This window comes from Microcaecilia unicolor, chromosome 7 (genome assembly GCF_901765095.1).
Source record: "Microcaecilia unicolor chromosome 7, aMicUni1.1, whole genome shotgun sequence".
Classification (NCBI taxonomy): Eukaryota; Metazoa; Chordata; class Amphibia; order Gymnophiona; family Siphonopidae; genus Microcaecilia; species Microcaecilia unicolor.
Genome location: NC_044037.1, coordinates 9,435,317 through 9,455,030, shown reverse-complemented (window position 1 = coordinate 9,455,030; position 19,714 = coordinate 9,435,317). Strand labels below are relative to the sequence as shown.

At 46.2% G+C, this 19,714-nt stretch overlaps 1 long non-coding RNA gene across 1 annotated transcript; it reads left to right on the top strand.

Moving 5' to 3' along the window:
- The first annotated feature begins 3,564 nt into the window (after positions 1-3,564).
- LOC115474947 lies at positions 3,565-18,297 on the top strand. Its single transcript, XR_003942943.1, has 3 exons — positions 3,565-3,659; positions 13,694-13,700; positions 18,287-18,297. It is a non-coding gene; the product is annotated as an uncharacterized LOC115474947 (long non-coding RNA).
- Positions 18,298-19,714: the final 1,417 nt, after the last annotated feature.

Genomic DNA, 19,714 nt, shown 5'->3' with positions numbered 1-19,714 from the left:
GATAACACTTGATGAACACTTGGGCGACTTAACTTGGTCCATTTTTTGTTACGACCAAGCCTCAAAAAGGTGCCCGAACTGACCAGATGTCCACCAGAGGGAATCGGGGATGACCTCCCCTTACTCCCCCAGTGGTCACTAAACCCCTCCCACCCTCAAAAAAAACTTTTTAAATATTTTTTGCCAGCCTCAAATGTCATTCCTAGCTCCATGACAGCAGTATGCAGGTTTCTGGAGCAGTTTTAGTGGGTGCAATACACTTTAGGCAGGCGGACCCAGGCCCATCCCCCTCCCTACCTGTTACACTTTTGGTGGTAAATGTGAGCCCTTCAAAACCACCCAAAACCCACTGTACCCACATGTAGGTGCCCCCCTTCACCCCTTAGGGCTATGGTAATGGTATACAGTTATGGGTAGTGGGTTTGGGGGCTCAGCACCCAAGGTAAGGGAGCTATGTACCTGGGAGCAATTTCTGAAGTCCACTGCAGTGCCCCCTAGAGTGCCCGGTTGGTCTCTTGGCATGTGAGGGGGACCACTGCACTACGAATTCTGGCTCCTCCCACAACCAAATGTCTTGGATTTGGTTGTTTCTGAGATGGGTGTCCTTGGTTTCCATTATTGCCGAAAATCGGTGACGACCATCTCTAAAGTCGACCTAAATTTCGCAATTTGGACGCCCTTCTTGTTTCGATAATACAGGTTTCCCAGCCCCTTTGCTGGGATGTCCTGTGAGGACGTCCTCAGGAAAACTTGGGCACCCCTTTTGATTATGCCCCTCCACATTATCTATTCGACAACTCTTTGGGGTTCTACATGGAATGTTGCTACACTTTCAAATTCTGCATGGAATCTTTTTTGTTTTGTTTTGTTACATTTGTACCCCACACTTTCCCACTCATGGCAGGCTCAATGCGGCTTACATGGGGCAATGGAGGGTTAAGTGACTTGCCCAGAGTCACAAGGAGCTGCCTGTGCCTGAAGTGGGAATCAAACTCAGTTCTTCAGTTCCCCAGGACCAAAGTCCACCACCCTAACCACTAGGCCACTCCTCCACTGTTGCTACTATTTGAGATTCTACATGGAGTGTTGCTATTCCACTAGCAACATTCCATGTAGAAGTCGGCCCTTGCAGATCACCAATGTGGCCGCGCAGGCTTCTGCTTCTGTGAGTCTGACGTGCAGGACGTCAGACTCACAGAAACAGAAGCCTGCGCAGCCTTCTGCATGGAATGTTGCTAGTGGAATAGCAACATTCCATGTAGAATCTCCAATAGTATCTATTTTATTTTTGTTACATTTGTACCCTGCGCTTTCCCACTCATGGCAGGCTGAATGCGGCTTACATGGGGCAATGGCAATGGAGGGTTAACTGACTTGCCCAGAAGTGGGAATCATACTCAGTTCCTCAGGACCAAAGTCCACCACCCTAACCACTAGGCCACTCCTCCACTCCATTCTTTAGAATTCTAGAATCTTTATTTATTTATTTAGATTTTGCTCACACGTTTTTCAGTAGTAGCTGAAGGTGAGTTACATTCAGGTACTCTGGATATTTCTCTGTCCCAGGAGGGCTCACAATCTAAGCTTGTACCTGAGGCAATGGAGGGTTAAGTGACTTGCTCAAGATCACAAGGAGCAGCAGTGGGATTTGAACTGGCCACCTCTGGATTGCAAGGCCGGTGCTCTAACCACTAGGCCACTCCTGTGCCACCTGTTGACTTAGCAGTAAGTGCTCACACAGTAACCGTGCAGTTCGCGCCAACTGCCAATTACCGCCAGGAATGCCCCTGCTGTAGAAAATAGAAAATGATCTTCTACAGAGGGATTTGGCGCACGCCAAACTCAGAATTACCACCAAGCACAATCGCTATCCTGGCAGTAGCGCCTACTTGGCACACGCAACCCATGCGTTAGCCATCCCACGCCTTTGTTAAAGAGCCCCCAAGTCGATACCCACTGTTCATTTTAGTTATCTACTTCATACGACGGGCAGGGCATTGCCTCGTGAGTTTAAACAAGTGGAGTCGTTTGATCACCCCTTGCGGCCAGTCTGGAGGCGGTTCTGTCAGCTGCATCAGTTTTCCGCGGCAGTTACGCCCTTTTGGGCAATACAGCATAACCCAGACTTCCCTCTGGATGGAGATACTAAAAGATTTCACAGTCGGGCAGTTAAAGGAATTACGTTTCTTTACCAGGTACTTACTGATGAAGACAAGTTAAAACCTTTTACTGATTTACAACTGCAGTTTCAACTCTCTGCTGTTGATCATTTTGCCTACCTGCAGCTACAGCATTATATACGGCCCTTGCCCTGGCAACAGCTGTGTGAGGACGTGCAAGATACTATTTCTTCCGCATTTACTTTGGACTCCCAACGGTGGGTACCTCTGTCCTTTCACCACCGTTCATTATAGGATACCACGCCTGATATTGACTTTGCTCACCTGAGTTTACTCTGGAACCAGGACTTAACAACTGAGTTGGCAGAAAATTCTTTACGTACCTGTTTATTTTCCATGAAGAATGTTACTTCTAATATGCTGCCTTGGGAGATGAATTATAAATTTCTGCTTCATGTCAGGGCCTTTCTGCCCCAAATGTCTCCAGCCATGGGTCTCACGTGGACATAAGTTCTGATTCGGTCCCAAGTTCTTAATAGATTATACTGTGCAGGATATGGCATCGACCCAATACGATGTGAACTACAATTACTCTTTGGTCAACATGGCCTAACTCAACCCTTACCACCTGCTTCGTGTGGATTTATGCTTAGAGCTTTCTTAAGGGCTAAAAGGACTGTATTTTTTCTTTGGTTGTCACCAGAGCCGCCCTCTTTGGAAACAACAGATGATTCTTTTATTCCAAATGCAATGGTTTGATATTCAAGACCTTCAGTCTACTAAAGGCCTTCGATTTCAGAAAATTTGGGAATGTTTTCGGTTCACTTTAACTTCTCTGGCCTGTAGTAATGACTTGCATTTGCCTTTTTGACTTGTTGAGGTTTTATCTTTTATCTGAACCCTGCCATATAGAGTGAGTGGGGAGGGGTTTGGTTTGTTTGTTTTTTGGATGCTTCAGTTATGTAAAGTTGTGTGATTTTGCCTTTTTTTGTAACTTGTTTTGCTGTTAATAAAAATGATTTAAATATAATGCCTCTGTATCGCTCCATGGTATGACCTCACCTTGAGTATTGCATTCAATTCTGGTCGCCATATCTCAAAAAAGATATAGCGGAATCAGAAAAGGTTCAAAGAAGAGCGACCAAAATGATAAAGGGGATGGAACTGCTCCCATATGAGGAAACGCTAAACAGGTTAGGGCTGTTCAGCTTGCAAAGGAGACGGCTAAGGGGGTATATGATTGAGATCTATAAAATTCTGAGTGGCGTAGAATAGCTGGAAGTGAATCAATTTTTCACTCTTTCAAAAAGTAGAAAGATCAGGGGACACTCAATGAAATTGCAAGGAAATACTTAACCAATAGGAGGAAATATTTTTTCACTCAAACAATAATTAAGCTCTGGAACTCGCTGCCGGAGGATGTGGTAACAGCGGTTAACATATCTGGGTTTCAAAAAGGTTTAGGCAAGTTCCTGGAGGAAAAGTCCATAGTCTGCTATTGAGATAGACATGAGGAATGCCGCTGCTTGCCCTAGGATAGTAACATATACTAACATAGTAGATGGCGGCAGAAAAAGACCTGCCCAGTCCATCCAGCCTGCCCAAGAAGATAAACTCACATGTGCTACTTTTTGTGTATACCTTAACTTGATTTGTACCTGTCCTTTTCAGGGCACAGACCGTATAAGTCTGCCCAGCACTATCCCCGCCCCCCAACCACCAGTCCCACCTCCCACCACCGGCTCTGGCACAGGCCGTATAAGTCTGCTCAGCACCATCCCCGCCTCCCGCCACCGGCTCTACCACCAAATCTCGGCTCAGCTCCTGAGGATCCATTCCTTCCGAACAGGATTCCTTTATGTTTATCCCACGCATGTTTGAATTCCGTTACCGTTACTGTTTTCGTTTCCACCACCTCCCGCGGGAGGGCATTCCAAGCATCCACTACGCTCTCCGTGAAAAGTAGAATGGAATGTTGCTACTAATTGGGTTTCTGCCAGGTACTTGTGACCTGGATTGGCCACTGTTGGAAGCAGGATACTGGGCTAGATGGACCATTGGTCTGACCCAGTATGACTATTCTTATGTTCAAGTGATTAAACTACTCATAATAAAGGAATGTAGGAGCTTCCTCGGAGTATCATGAGTAAAAAGGGAATGAACTGAATGAAATTGTTTCAACTTAAAGAAACATTTCTGGATAAAGTATGAAACTGCTTGCAAACTGAAAGTGCTATCTATGGGAATTCCAGGAATCTATAAAGAGGAAACAATTTTGATCTGAATGCCACCCATAATGAGGGACATTGCTAGAGTTTGAAGTGGAGTGAGACCAAAGATCAATGCTTTTGATTTGATGGCGTTAACTTAAGTGTACTTAGCCATGTTGTGATTTGATTGTTTAGGTCTGTTATTGCTGAAAGAGAGGAGGGATCAGTTACAATCAGAATTTGAATACATCTGCATATACACAAGAAGTTAATTCGATGGACTAGATCAATGTCATTAGTGATGAGAGAAAAATGGTAAATAAGGTGGACACCAGTATGGAGCTTTGCAGGTATCCACAGGTTTTGGGGTTTTTTTGTTACATTTGTACCCCACGCTTTCCCACTCATGGCAGGCTCAATGCGGCTTACATAGGGCAACGGAGGGTTAAGTGACTTGCCCAGAGTCACAAGGAGCTGCTTGAAGGGGGAATCGAACTCAGTTCCTCAGGACCAAAGTCCACCACCCTAACCACTAGGCCACTCCTCCACTGTTGCTACTATTTGAGATTCTACATGGAATGTTGCTATTCCACTAGAAGTCAGCCCTTGCAGATCACCAATGTGGCCGCGCAGGCTTCTGCTTCTGTGAGTCTGACGTACGTGCAGGACGTCAGACTCACAGAAGCAGAAGCCTGCGCAGCCTTCTACATGGAATGTTGCTAGTGGAAAAGCAACATTCCATGTAGAATCTCCAATAGTAGCAACATTCCATGTAGAATCTCCAATAGTATCTATTTTATTTTTGTTACATTTGTACCCTGCGCTTTCCCACTCATGGCAGGCTCAATGCGGCTTACATGGGGCAATGGAGGGTTAAGTGACTTGCCCAGAGTCACAAGGAGCTGCCTGTGCCTGAAGTGGGAATGGAACTCAGTTCCTCAGGACCAAAGTCCACCACCCTAACTACTAGGCCACTCCTCCACTCAAAGAATAAGGTAGTGGCAAACGGCAGATTGATCATCTTTCCAGGAAACTACACAGGAACGTGAAGAAAGCTGGATTGGAACCAAGCTAAGGCTAGAGCTGCAACACTATATCATTGATCTTGATAATGAACTCTCCATAATCTGCTTTCTCTTATGAGCATGTATGCATTACCAACTTGTATTTCCTCATGCCTATCATTTTATTCTTGAAAGAGTCAGCTAAGTCTTGGACACAAGGGGTAGGAGAGGCATTCTGAGATGAGAAAGAATTAGTGAGATCTGTGTTGGGAGCCAATGATATCCGTCAAGCATAGTATGTTGTACGAGCATGTGACGAGTTGTTTGTAACTCTGTTTCAGAAGTGTTTCCATTAATTTACTCACCACAAAGGTCAGACTGACTGGCCTGTAGTTCCCGACCTCCTCCTTACTTCTGCTTTTGTGGAAAGAGACCACATCCGCCCTTCTCCAGTCTTCCGGAACCACTCCCAACTCTAGAGAAGCACTGAAAAGGTCAGACAGCTAGCCACCAGAACCTTCCTAAGCAGTGGCGTTCCTAGGGGGGGCGGACACCTGGGGTGGCGCCCCGACCCCCGATGCAGCGTGGACCCCCCCCCACGAAAGAGCCCCCCCCCGGGTGCATGCCGCTGGGGGGGGTGCCACAGCGCGCGCCTCCTGCGAGTTTACTAACTTTGCTCGTTCGCTGCAGCTCCCTCTGCCCCGGAACAGGAAGTAACCTGTTCCGGAACAGAGGGAGCTGCAGCGAACGAGAGATGTTAGCGAACTCTCGCAGCAGGCGCGCGCTGCGGCACCCCCCCCCCCCAGCGGCGTGCACCCGGGGCGGACCGCCCCCCCCCCCTTGGTACGCCACTGTTCCTAAGTTCCTTCAGTACCCTTGGATGTATATCAACTGGCCTCATCACTTTTTCTGCCTTTAGTCTAGCTAGCTCCTCACAGACACAGTCTTCTGAAAATCATTCAAGGTCTACCTCACTTCCATTGCTATTTGTGTTTGTCTTCTGAAGTCCTACTCCCCAGCCTTCATCTTGTCCCCCTTATTTTGCTCTAATGCCTATTTTTTTTTTCTTCCATTTTCGTCTTTGCTTTCTTGACTACTTTGCCAGCTTCTCTTAGCTTTTCCAGATACTGTTGCCTGTCTTCTTCTTTCTACAATTTCTGAAGGCTTACCTGTTTTCCTTACTTTTTAAGCTACTTCTTCTGAGAACAAAAGCGACCTCCTTTCCTCTCACTTGTATTTACTTTCCTAACAAAAACAAAAAAAACGTTTGTTGCCCTTAAAATATCTCCTTTTCCATTTCCCCCCTGTGTTTCTACTTCCTCCAGAAGGTCCCATCCAAAAGATCTAATGCCTGAGCTCTCAGACAACAACCTCAGAACAATCTGCTCAAGACCTCTACGCCAAACTTTGCTACAGAAGAATCTGACAGAGGCATCTCACAGAACCAGGTCCCACAGATGGGCCTGTGTGGTACAAAGAAAAATATTTACTGAAAGAAGTTGGTATAAGTGCTGCAGTGGGGCTTGAACCCAGTTCCATAGCTTCTGAGGTTACTGGGTTAACCAGTAGGCTACAGCAGCAGGCTGAACACCTAACCCCCTGATAATTCAGCTGACATCAGGCTGATCAGTGACTGCCTGATGCTGGCACTCAGACTAGATATTCTGGCAACCAGCGTTGAATATCCGGTTTCACTTTTGACCACGACAACTTAACTGGTTGAGCTGATATTTAGTGCGTACAGATGTGAAGCGTTTGTTTACACTTTCAAACAACCATAAAACCAGGGGACACAGGATGAAGCTAGAATATGGTAGATTTAAAACAAAGTTTTTCTTTACTCAGCGTGTAGTTGGACTCTGGAACTCGTTGCCGGAGAATGTAGTGACAGCAGCTGGCCTTACGGAGTTTAAGGGGAGTTTGGACAGATTCCTGAAGGAAAAGTCCATTGAACATTGTTTAAAAAATTATTATTATTATTATTTTTGGGGTTTTGCCGGGTTCTTGAAGCCTGGATTGGCCGCTGTTGGAGACAGGATGCTGGGCTTGATGGACCCTTGATCTTTTCCCAGTATGCCGGTGCTTACGTGCTTAAATGCTAACCGCTGGATTCTATATAGCGTGCCTAGAGATCTGTGCTGAAATCCATGCAGATTCTATAACAACATGCGTAACTTAAGTAGCTTAACAAGCTAATTAGCATTGATAACAGCACTTAATAATTTGAGAACGGCGGAGGTGGTCCCTCTTCACAAAAGTGGTGATAGGGAAGAAGCTGGAAATTACAGGCCGGTAAGCCTCACTTCGGTTATTGGAAAAGTAATGGAAGCGACGCTGAAGGAAAGGATAGTGAATTTCCTGGAAGCCAATAAGTTGCAAGATCTGAGACAACATGGTTTTAACAGAGGGAAATCGTGCCAAACGAATCTCATTGAATTCTTTGATTGGGTGACTAGAGAATTGAACCGCGGACGTGCTGTAGACGTAATCTACTTAGATTTCAGCAAGGCTTTTGACATGGTTCCCCACAGGAAGCTCTTAAATAAACTGGATGGGCTGAAGATAGGACCCAAAGTGGTGAACTAGATTAGGAACTGGTTGACGGACAGGCGCCAGAGGATGGTGGTGAATGGAGTTGGGATCGGTGCTGGGGCCGATTCTGTTCAATATATTTGTGAGTGACATTGCTGAAGGGTTAGAAGGTAAAGTTTGCCTATTTGCGGATGATACTAAGATTTGTAACACAGTGGACACCCCGGAAGGAGTGGAAAACATGAAAAAGGATCTAAAAAAGCTAGAAGAATGGTCTAAGGTTTGGCAATTAAAATTCAATGCGAAGAAATGCAAAGTGATGCACTTAGGGAGTAGAAATCCAAGAGAGGCGTATGTGTTAGGCGGTGAGAGTCTGCTAGGTACAGATGGGGAGAGGGATCTTGGGGTGATAGTATCTGAGGATCTGAAGGCGATGAAACAGTGTGACAAGGTGGTGGCCGTAGCTAGAAGGTTACTAGGCTGTATAGAGAGAGGTATGACCAGCAGAAGAAAGGAGGTGATGCCCCTGTACAAGTCGTTGGTGAGGCCCCACCTGGACTATTGTGTTCAGTTTTGGAGGCCGTATCTTGCTAAGGATGTAAAAAGAATTGAAGCGGTGCAAAGAAAAGCTACGAGGATGGTATGGGATTTGCGTTACAAGACGTATGAGGAGAGACTTGCGGACCTGAACATGTATACCCTGGAGGAAAGGAATAACAGGGGTGATATGATACAGACGTTCAAATATTTGAAAGGTATTAATCCGCAAACAAACCTTTTCCGGAGATGGGAAGGCGGTAGAACGAGAGGGCATGAAATGAGATTGAAGGGGGGCAGACTCAAGAAGAATGTCAGGAAGTATTTTTTCACGGAGAGGGTGGTGGATGCTTGGAATGCCCTCCCGCGGGAGGTGGTGGAGATGAAAACGGTATCGGAATTCAAACATGCGTGGGATAAACATAAAGGAATCCTGTGCAGAAGGAAGGGATCCTCAGGAGCTTAGCCTAGAATGGGTGGCAGAGCTGGTGGTTGGGAGGCGGGGCTTGTGCTGGGCAGACTTATACGGTCTGTGCCGGGGCTGGTGGTTGGGAGGCGGGACTAGTGCTGGGCAGACTTATACGGTCTGTGCCGGGGCTGGTGGTTGGGCGGCGAGGATAGTGCTGGGCAGACTTATACGGTCTGTGCCAGAGCTGGTGGTGGGAGGCGGGGTTGGTGGTTGGGAGGCGGGGATAGTGCTGGGCAGACTTATACGGTCTGTGCCAGAGCCGGTGGTGGGAGGCAGGGATAGTGCTGGGCAGACTTATACGGTCTGTGCCTGAGCTGGTGGTGGGAGGCGGGGTTGGTGGTTGGGAGGCGGGGATAGTGCTGGGCAGACTTATACGGTCTGTGCCAGAGCTGGTGGTTGGGAGGCGGGGATAGGGCTGGCCAGACTTATACAGTCTGTGCCGGGGCTGGTGGTTGGGCGGAGGGGATAGTGCTGGGCAGACTTATACGGTCTGTGCCCTGAAGAGGACAGTACAAATAAAAAAGTAGCACATATGAATTTATCTTCTTGGGCAGACTGGATGAACCGTGCAGGTCTTTTTCTGCCGTCAACTACTATGTTACTATGTAATAAGCAATAATAAGCACTAATTGGTAATAATTAGAATTTACGTGCACAACTTGCTAAGCTTATTCTGTAGAGCACTGTGCCTAAATTCAAACGCACCCAGACAAAAAGGGGGTGTGGTCATAGGTGGGGAAATGGGCATTTCGTTGCTGTTCTGAAATTTATGCACACAGTTTATAGAATATGGCCCTCTGCGCCTAAATGTGCATGCCCGGATTTATGCCATGTTTTTGTTGGTGTAAGTGGATATGCGTAGTTTTAGGCGCTGGGGTATCAACTAAGCATATTCTATATACTACGCCTAAATCTAGGTGCCACTTAGGTGAAAATGTTTTTCCACATGTATTTTTTAGGCACCATATATGGGACCCCCCCCCCCCCCAAGTGGTTAAAAAATAGGTCTGCTATTTATGCAGCCTATTGTATCTGCTAAACATAACTGGTTTGGCGCTGAATATCCGTGCCTAACCAACTATGCCCTGCGGACAGTTATCTCCTGCTGAATAATTACGATTGGGCACTAAATTGCTATTTAACTGGCCAAGAGCCGTTCCTGGCTGCTTACATAGTATTGAACATCGGCCAGCCAGCTTTTCATTTAAAGATCTCATGAGCGCTGCTTAGTTAGGTAGGACACATCTCTGTGAAGCAGGATCTGGATCCCACTGTATAGAATGGCATCACACTGTCTCAGGGACCCTTTTACTAAGCAGCGGTAAAAACTGGCCTGCAGTAGTGTAGGCGCGTGTATTGGGCGTGCGCCGGGCCTGTTTTTACCGCCTCTACAAAAAAAGGGCTTTTTTTTAATGGGACGGGAAAAGGGCCTACGGTAAAAATGAAACAGGTGCACCAGGGGTGTAGCCAGACACCCAATTTTGGGTGGGCCTTGGTCTAAGATGGGTGGGCAGAAGAACTCTTCCTTGTCCCATAAGTGATTTGGTCTCTCCCTCTCTCGCCTGCATGCCATATGGTCTATCAAACATCCCCCCCCCCTCCTGCATACCTTTTAAATAGCAGATTTTCACCGGCAGCGAGTAGCAACTAATACACATTGCTCATGTTGACCCCAAAGCCTTCCCTCTGATGCATCTTCCTGTTTCCGCATAGGCGGGAATACATCAGAAGGAATGCTGAGGGGCCAGAGTAAGCAGTATGTATCAGCTGCGTCTCACTGCAGGCGAAGATCTGCTGTTTACAAGGTATGCAGGAGGGACAGTTGTTGGAAGTTTTCAGCTGGTGGAGCTTGGGGATCCCTGCCAGTCACATCATAGGTGTGCTGCTACTGGGTGGGCCTGAGCCCAAAGTGCCCACCCTTGGCTACTCCACTGAGGCGCATGCCCAAAACCGGCCTGAGTCCTTAACGCCACCCATTGATCTAGCGGTAAAGGCTGACACGCTACATGCGCATTGACCCTTTGGCGTGCGCCAAGTGCCGATTACCGCTGGAACTGGTGCACATAGGAGGAAAGAAACAAAGAATTCATCCACGCGTTATGGGCACGCGCCAAATCTGTAATTACATCCGGGAGGGCGCGCTGGCCTAGCAGTAGTCTCATTTGGACGCGTGCTGCACACACGTAGAGCCTACCGTGGCTTACTAAAAGGGCCCCTTAGTCCTAAATGCCAGATGTAACCAAACTTGAGCGCTATTTATAACAGCTGCAAAAATCAGCGCCGAATGCTACGCTGAGTTGGGCACCATTTTAAAAATAGCATCTAGCACCGGGATCCGCCAGCTAACTGAAACCTGCTGTAAATCCCGGTGCCTATAGGAGTGGATCAGGCATATTCCGTAACAGTGCGTGCAAATTCTTGGAATGCGCATGACCCGCCCATGGCTACACCCTATTTTCAGATCTTCAGACTAGAATTTATGCGCACATCATTATAGATTATGCCTAGCAAAATGCGCATGTAAATTGTAATTGTTGCCAATTAGCATTGATAATTATTAGTGCCCAATTATCAGCGCACCTTGGTTTGTTATTCAATTAAGCTCTGTGAAATTGGGCATGCGCCAACATTTCTACACGCAATTATGAGCACCATATACAGAACCCGGGGGACTACGGGCATTAGTATATGCAGCTTTCCAGATGTTGCCCTTTTATCCCATTTCTATTGAGCTTTAACTTACTTGGGGACTTTGTTCACCCATCCCTGCCAATCCTAGTTTAAAGGCCTCTTCAGTAGGCTAGCCAGTCTGCTGCAGAAGACACTTCATCCCTTCTTTGATAGGTGATCACCATCTCTGCTCAGCAAGCCTTAGAAAATCATCCCAATGGTCCAGGAAATTGAAATGCTCTTGATAACACCATCTGCAGAGCCATGTATTCGTCTATAGAATGCAAGCACCTCTGCCCTGACCTTTACCCTCGATAGGGAGGATTGAGAAGAACACCACCAATGCACCTATCTGCTTCGCCCTCTGTCCCAGAGCCCTGAAATCAATTTTGATAAATTTTGAGGGATACCCAGCAGTATTACTCTTGCCAACATGGATAAGCAGCATCAGATAATAGTCAGTAGGACTGATGAGTCTCCGAAATATCTCTGTAATGTCTCAGATCTTGGCACCAGACAGATACTGCACCTCCTGGGACAACATGTCTGCTCAGCAGATGGACACCTCTGCATCCCTCAGGAGAGAGTCACCAACCACCACCAGCCTTTGCTTTCTAGTGGCCACTAATCTAGTTCCTCCAGTTCCTGGGTTGTTCTCACCTTCTCCACTTCCAGGGTTGCATATCAGTTCTCTCATTCGAGAAAAGGTGGAGTTGTGGGTGTAGATTCTGCAGGCCCTGGTGATCTGCGTCCAGTTGTCCTGCTTCAATGCAGCTTCATCTTCCTCTCTGCTGGAGATCCTTGATGTCTCAAAAAAGATTTCATTGAGTGTATTTCTCATTGTCATGGATGCTTCTCAGCCTTGCCAGCCCCTCTCATCTGTTACATGAGGGATTCACCCTACAGGTATCTTGTATATGGAACCAATCCCTTTCCTTGGATCACTCTTTCCATCTGGACTGAGGCAGAAGCTGTAATGGAGCTATTAGCTTTGGTAACAAACAATTGTCAGAGCTTTGGTCCGTCAATTTGTAATATGTTCCTCTTAGGATGGCCTAATCTATACCCAGCTCATTTGCAGGTTTTGAATAGCGTGTGACATGCTGTGGGCTGGACCTTCACGTGGGAGGAGCTGTGAGACCTGTGCCATTCTCATTAATTCCATGGCTCTGGAAGGGTCAAGTCTTGAATACTGTCCAAGTTCCCCAAGTGGAGGTCTCTTCCAATGACAACTTCGGCTTCTACAGTCACTCCATCAAACACAGCTATCAAACGGTTCAGCTCATGGGAGATGGGGAGATAGGAGGAACCTTCTATTCCCACCCAACATATGAAAACTCCACTTGAAAAGGGAAAAGGCACATCAAGAGGGGGGCATGTTTTATTTTTGTGTTACTGCACTGCTAATTGCTGCAATGTTAGTGATAACTAACAAGTCACTTAACCCTCCATTGCCCCATGTAAGCCGCATTGAGCCTGCCATGAGTGGGAAAGTGCAGGGTACAAATGTAACAAAAATAAAATAGATACTATTGGAGATTCTACATGGAATGTTGCTACTATTGGAGATTCTACGTGGAATGTTGCTAATATTGGAGATTCTACGTGGCCACATTGGTGATCTGCAAGGGCCGACTTCTACATGGAATGTTGCTAGTGGAACAGCAACATTCCATGTAGAATCTCAAATAGTAGGAACAGTGGAGGAGTGGCCTAGTGGTTAGGGTGGTGGACTTTGGTCCTGAGGAACTGAGTTCGATTCCCACTTCAGGCATAGGCAGCTCCTTGTGACTCTGGGCAAGTCACTTAACCCTCCATTGCCCCATGTAAGCCGCATTGAGCCTGCCATGAGTGGGAAAGCGCAGGGTACAAATGTAACAAAAATAAAATAGATACTATTGGAGATTCTACATGGAATGTTGCTACTATTGGAGATTCTACATGGAATGTTGCTATTCCACTAGCAACATTCCATGTAGAAGGCTGCGCAGACTTCTGTTTCTGTGAGTCTGAGAGTCTGATGTCCTGCACGTACTCACAGAAGCAGAAGCCTGCGCAGCCACATTGATGATCTGCAAGGGTCGACTCCTACATGGAATGTTGCTAGTGGAATAGCAACATTCCATGTAGAATCTCAAATAGTAGCAACAGTGTAGGAGTGGCCTAGTGGTTAGGGTGGTGGACTTTGGTCCTGGGGAACTGAGGAACTGAGTTTGATTCCCACTTCAGGCACAGGCAGCTCCTTGTGACTCTGGGCAAGTCACTTAACCCTCCATTGCCCCATGTAAGCCGCATTGAGCCTGCCGTGAGTGGGAAAGCCCGGGGTACAAAAATAAATAAAATAAGAAACCAGACTCTATGAACATTCAATAATAATCCCTACTGCTATGCAAATCATACATCTTTCTGGAACTTGGGAGACCATCAGCTTTAAAAGGCATTTCTCCTCCAGAGACTAAATGCGTGTAAATTCCAGATTGACTGACTGAAGCCAATGAAGTAATCCAGCAGTCAGTGGTAAGACCAGGGTTTAGAGAGAAGCAGCTGGTAAACCGAAACGGGAGGGTATGCTTACAGACAGCACTGCAGAGTCAGGGTACTTCCTAATTAACAAACCTGCCAGCTGCTCCTCTGAATTTTTGAAAAATGTTTTCTATGGCAGCACTGTAAACACTCCAGTCCCTCTCTGACAATTAAATAGTCCTCAAATTTCAGAGGAGATGGAGGCTTGGGCAGAGGGGCCAAGAAATCCGCTAGCACTGAAACTGAATTACCGAAACCTAGTTGCAAGGTGAAGGGGTGGAAAAAAAGCTTTGATAAACAAGGAATGGTGGCTGCTCTTGCCTAGGGGTGGACAGGTCCCTGTGGGGTGGAGGGGGGAGGGAGTCCATTTCCACACAGTCCTAACTCTCCCTGCCACTCAGTGCCAACTAATCAAGGCAATGGCTAATTCCACCTGGCCAATAGCCACAATGTCTCTCAGGAGGCAGAAAACAGAGCCAGGACTGCAAACAGCATGAATACAGATACTTCTCCGAAAGGGTGAGAGAGTCCAATGAAAATTCAATACCCAGTAAGTTAAAAGATAACAGCATTTTATTATGTAAAGTGATACCCTTTATGGGACTAAATACATTTCCAGGAGGTAAAACCCCTTCTAATGAACTCCAGACAGACTGAGCAAAAGAGGGATGAATAGAATGCATAAGTGAATCGGAAGAAAATACTAATGGCAGTCTGAGGGGGGGGGGGGGGGGGGGGGGGGGAGGCTGGTTTATAATGTGATAGGAAACCCAGATCTGTGTTCAGACTTTTCTTGTCTGATCATTTAAACTTCAAAAGTCTTCTGCATTCCAATGGTTTTGAAGTTGTCTTTTAATATCCTGATGATAAGGTCTTTGATGCAGGGTTCTGGTCCCAAGATTATTCCCCCACAGAGGTGTCACTTTGGTTTACTTTGCAGCATCTGATGTGATGTAAGTGAATTTCATTTGAACTTTCTTGGAATAGGAAATTTGACTGCATTTAAAGAGCTGTAAATCAGCAATGAATCACAAATAGGTATTTCCAGCATCAATATCTTCACATTCATATCATGTTAGAATAGCACAATAATATATTTCTCATTTAAATTACAAACTGGTCTTTGATAGTAGCTTCTCCTACAGCTCCCATTCAGGATTCTGCGCCAGGGTGGATAGAGGGGAGATGAAACACCATAAGAACATAAGAGTAACCATACTGAGTCAGACCAATGGTCCATCTAGCCCAGTATCCTGTTTTCCAAACAGTGGCCAAGCCAGGTCACAAGTACCTGGCAGAAACCCAAATCATGGTAACACTCCATACTACAAATCCCATGGCAAGGAGTTGCTTTCCATGTCTGTCTCAATAGCAGACTATGGACTTTTCCTCCAGGAACTTGTCCAAACCTTTTTTAAACCCAGATCCTCCAGCAAATAGTTCCAAAGCTTAGCTATTTGTTTTAAAAGTGTTTCCATGTAACTTCCTCGAGTTTCCCCTAGTCTTTGTACTTTTGGAATGAGTAAAACACCGATTTACTTCTATTCATTCTACACCACTCAGGATTTTGTAGACCTCAATCATATCTCCCCTCATCCATTACTACTACTACTACTATTTAGCATTTCTATAGCGCTACAAGGCGTATGCAGCGCTGCACAAACATAGAAGAAAGACAGTCCCTGCTCAAAACTCTGCTGCCCGTCTCATCTTCCGCCAGGGTCACTTTACTCATACTACCCCTCTCCTCAAGACCTTTCACTGGCTCCCTATCCGTTTTCACATCCTGTTCAAACTTCTTCTACTAACCTATAAATGTACTCACTCTGCTGCTCCCCAGTATCTCTCCACACTCGTCCTTCCCTACACCCCTTCCCGTGCACTCCGCTCCATGGATAAATCCTTCTTATCTGTTCCCTTCTCCACTACTGCCTCCAGACTTTGCACCTTCTGTCTCGCTGCACCCTACGCCTGGAATAAACTTCCTGAGCCCCTACGTCTTGCCCCATCCTTGGCCACCTTTAAATCTAGACTGAAAGCCCACCTCTTTAACATTGCTTTTGACTCGTAACCACTTGTAACCACTCGCCTCCACCTACCCTCCTCTCTTCCTTCCCGTTCACATTAATTGATTTGATTTGCTTACTTTATTTATTTTTTGTCTGTTAGATTGTAAGCTCTTTGAGTAGGGACTGTCTTTCTTCTATGTTTGTGCAGCGCTGCGTACGCCTTGTAGCGCTATAGAAATGCTAAATAGTAGTAGTAGTAAAGAGCTTACAATCGAATAGACAAAAAATAAAGTAAGCAAATCAAATCAATTAATGTGTACAGGAAGGAGGAGAGGAGGGTAGGTGGAGGCGAGTGGTTACAAGTGGTTACGAGTCAAAAGCAATGGTATCTCTTTCCGAAGCTAAAGAGCCTTAACCTCTTTAGCCTTTCCTCATACGAGAGGAGTTCCATCCCCTTTATCATTTTGGTCGCTCTTCTTTGAAGCTTTCCTAATTCTGTTATGTTTTTTTTTAGATACGGTGACCAGAACTGAACGCAATACTCAAGGTGCAGACTCTTGGCATACGCAGCACCTTTCTCTTCCTTCACCCTCAACACACCTGACGCTTCTACTTCTTAAACCCATCTGGAATAAGGCGATTTGGTGTCAATCCCCTTGTTGATCCAGTGCCCAGAACCCCACCGACTAGGGAGCTCTGTACCCGTGCGGTGAGTTGGACAAACAGAAGGAGCTGCTGCTGCATTTTTGTTGAATACAAAGGTATTTGACCGTCTGACCTGAGGTTCAACAGAGTTGCACGGGTGCCAATGGAGCAATGAATTTCTTTTAAAATTATCAGGTCTAATGTTCAGCTGGCAGCGATCCACGTTTTCATGCCAAGTCCAGGCTCTGGCATGGGATTTCCAGGTATATGCAGCTGGGGGAAAAAAAAGCATAGCCGGTTAAGTGCAATATTCAGCACTTATGGGTCCTTTTACGAAGCTGCGGCAAAAGGGGGGGCCTGCGCTGGTGTCAGCGCGTATTTTTGATGTGCGCTGAGGCCCCCTTTTACTACAGCAGGTAAAAGGCAGGTGTTTAAAAAAAATGGATGTGCGGCAAGTGAAGCACTTGCGGCGTGCCCATTTCGGGTGGTAGAACTTACTGCCACCCATTGAGATGGTGGTAAGGGCTCCTGCGCCACCCCGGCGGTAATTGGGCAGTGTGCGGCACTGCCCGATTATCACCAGGTACACACTGGCCAAGTGCCTGCCAACTCCATCCCTGGAACACCCCCAAAATAGCCAGTTTTGCTCTGCGCACTAACTGGACATTTTCCGCAGCTCTTTTCGGTGAAGTATTATTATTAGTGGTAGTTGTTGTATAGCGCTACCAGACTCACGCAGCGCTGAACTCCTGACACAAAGAGACAGTCCCTGCTCAATAGAGCTTACAATCTAAGTAATACATACAGACAAGACAGTTATGGGTGAGGGAAGTACTGGGTGAGAAGGAGGGAAGGAACAAGGGGAGGGCAAATGAGTAGTGGCTAGGAGCCAAAAGCAGCAGTGAAAAGATGGGTTTTCAGCATAGATTTGAAAACAGGTAGAGATGGAGCTAGACGTACAGGCTCAGGAAGTTTATTCCAGTCATAAGGTGCAGTGAGGGAAAAGGAACAAAGTCTGGAGTTAGCAGTGGAGGCGAAGGGGGACGACAAGAGAGATTTGTCCAGTGAGCGGAGTTCACGGGGAGGAATGTAGGGAGAGATGAGAGTGGAGAGGTAATGAGGGGCTGCAGAATGGATGCATTTAAAGGTCAATAAGAGAAGTTTAAACCGTATGCGGAAGCGGACAGGGAGCCAGTGAAGTGACTTGAGGAGTGGGCTAGTGTGGGTATAACGATTCTGCCGCTGAATATGACTGATTAGCCTCGAACAGGCAATGTAACTAGCCAAGAGCTGTTCCTGGACACTTAAATCACTTTGAATATCAACCCCATTATGCTTGAAAGTGCTATCTATTTACTCACTCTTAAGAATACAGGAACCTTCTTGACAACAGGGTTATTCAGTTGTGCCTAGTGGACTTCAGTTGTAATCCACCTACAAGCAATCATGATAAAGAGGATGGGATGACTTCCCTATGAAAGAAGGCTAAAGGTGTTAGGGCTCTTTTGCTTGGAGAAGAAACAACTGAGGGGAGATATGATAGAGGTCTACCAAATACTGAGTGGAGTGGAATTGGTAGACGTGAATCACTTGATTACTCTTTCCAAAAATACTAGGACTAAGGAACACGTAATGAATCTACTAAGTAGTAAATTTAAAACAAATTGGAAAAAATATTTCTTCACTCAATGTGTAATTCTCTGGAATTCAAGTGCATAAGCCATTATTAAGATGGGAATCTCTTCATAAAGGCGGTTAATAAATCCCCATAAATAAAGCTGTATTTGGGAAAATCCACTGCTTATTTCTAGGATAAGCGTCATAAAATCTGCTTTACCATTTTGGGATCTTGCCAGGTACTTGTAACCTGGACTGGGCACCGTTGGAAGCAAGATACTGGACTTGATGGACCGTCCATCTGTCCCAGTCCGGGCAACGCTTATGTTCGTATGTGGGGCATTAGGTCCCTTTGGAACTGTGACACATGCAAAGCTATGGGAACTTTAAAAAAACATTTGAAAGCGTGGTTTTGTGAAAGGATGTTTTTGATTAAGAACTAAAATTTGGGTTGGGAAAGATTTAAGTCTGGCTAAGTTTTATGATGTGGAAATAGTTGATGCTGAGGACAAGTAGGGGAGAAGAAATTCTTTGTATTTTAATGTAATGTTTTTATTTTAATTGTAACTCACCTTGGGCTTATCTAGTGAGTCAGACATGACATTAAGAGCCTCTTTTATCAAGCCGAGCCAGCGGATCCCACGCAGTAATGCTGACGAAGTTCATTCAAAGTGAACGGGCTTTGCCGGCATTACTTCACCGGGAGCCTAAATACTGTAAAGCAAAGAGAGACATTTCCTTTTACAGCCGCTTTTGCATAATTTCTATTGAGGCCATTTTTATAATTGGGACTGAAGGAGGAGTGGCCTAGGGGTTAGGGTGGCGGACTTTGGTCCTGGGGAACTGAGGAACTGAGTTTGATTCCCACTTCAGGCACAGGCAGCTCCTTGTGACTCTGGGCAAGTCACTTAACCCTCCATTGCCCCATGTAAGTCGCATTGAGCCTGCCATGAGTGGGAAAGCGCAGGGTACAAATGTAACAAAAATAAAATAGATACTATTGGAGATTCTACATGGAATGTTGCTACTATTGGAGATTCTACATGGAATGTTGCTATTCCACTAGCAACATTCCATGTAGAAGGCTGCGCAGGCTTCTGTTTCTGTGAGTCTGACGTCCTGCACGTACTTGCAGGACGTTAGACTCACAGAAGCAGAAGCCTGCGCGGCCACATTGGTGATCTGCAAGGGCCGACTTCTAGTGGAATAGCAACATTCCATGTAGAATCTCAAATAGTAGCAACAGTGGAGGAGTGGCCTAGTGGTTAGGGTGGTAGACTTTGGTCCTGAGGAACTGAGTTTGATTCCCACTTCAGGCACAGGCAGCTCCTTGTGACTCTGGGCAAGTCACTTAACCCTCCATTGCCCCATGTAAGCC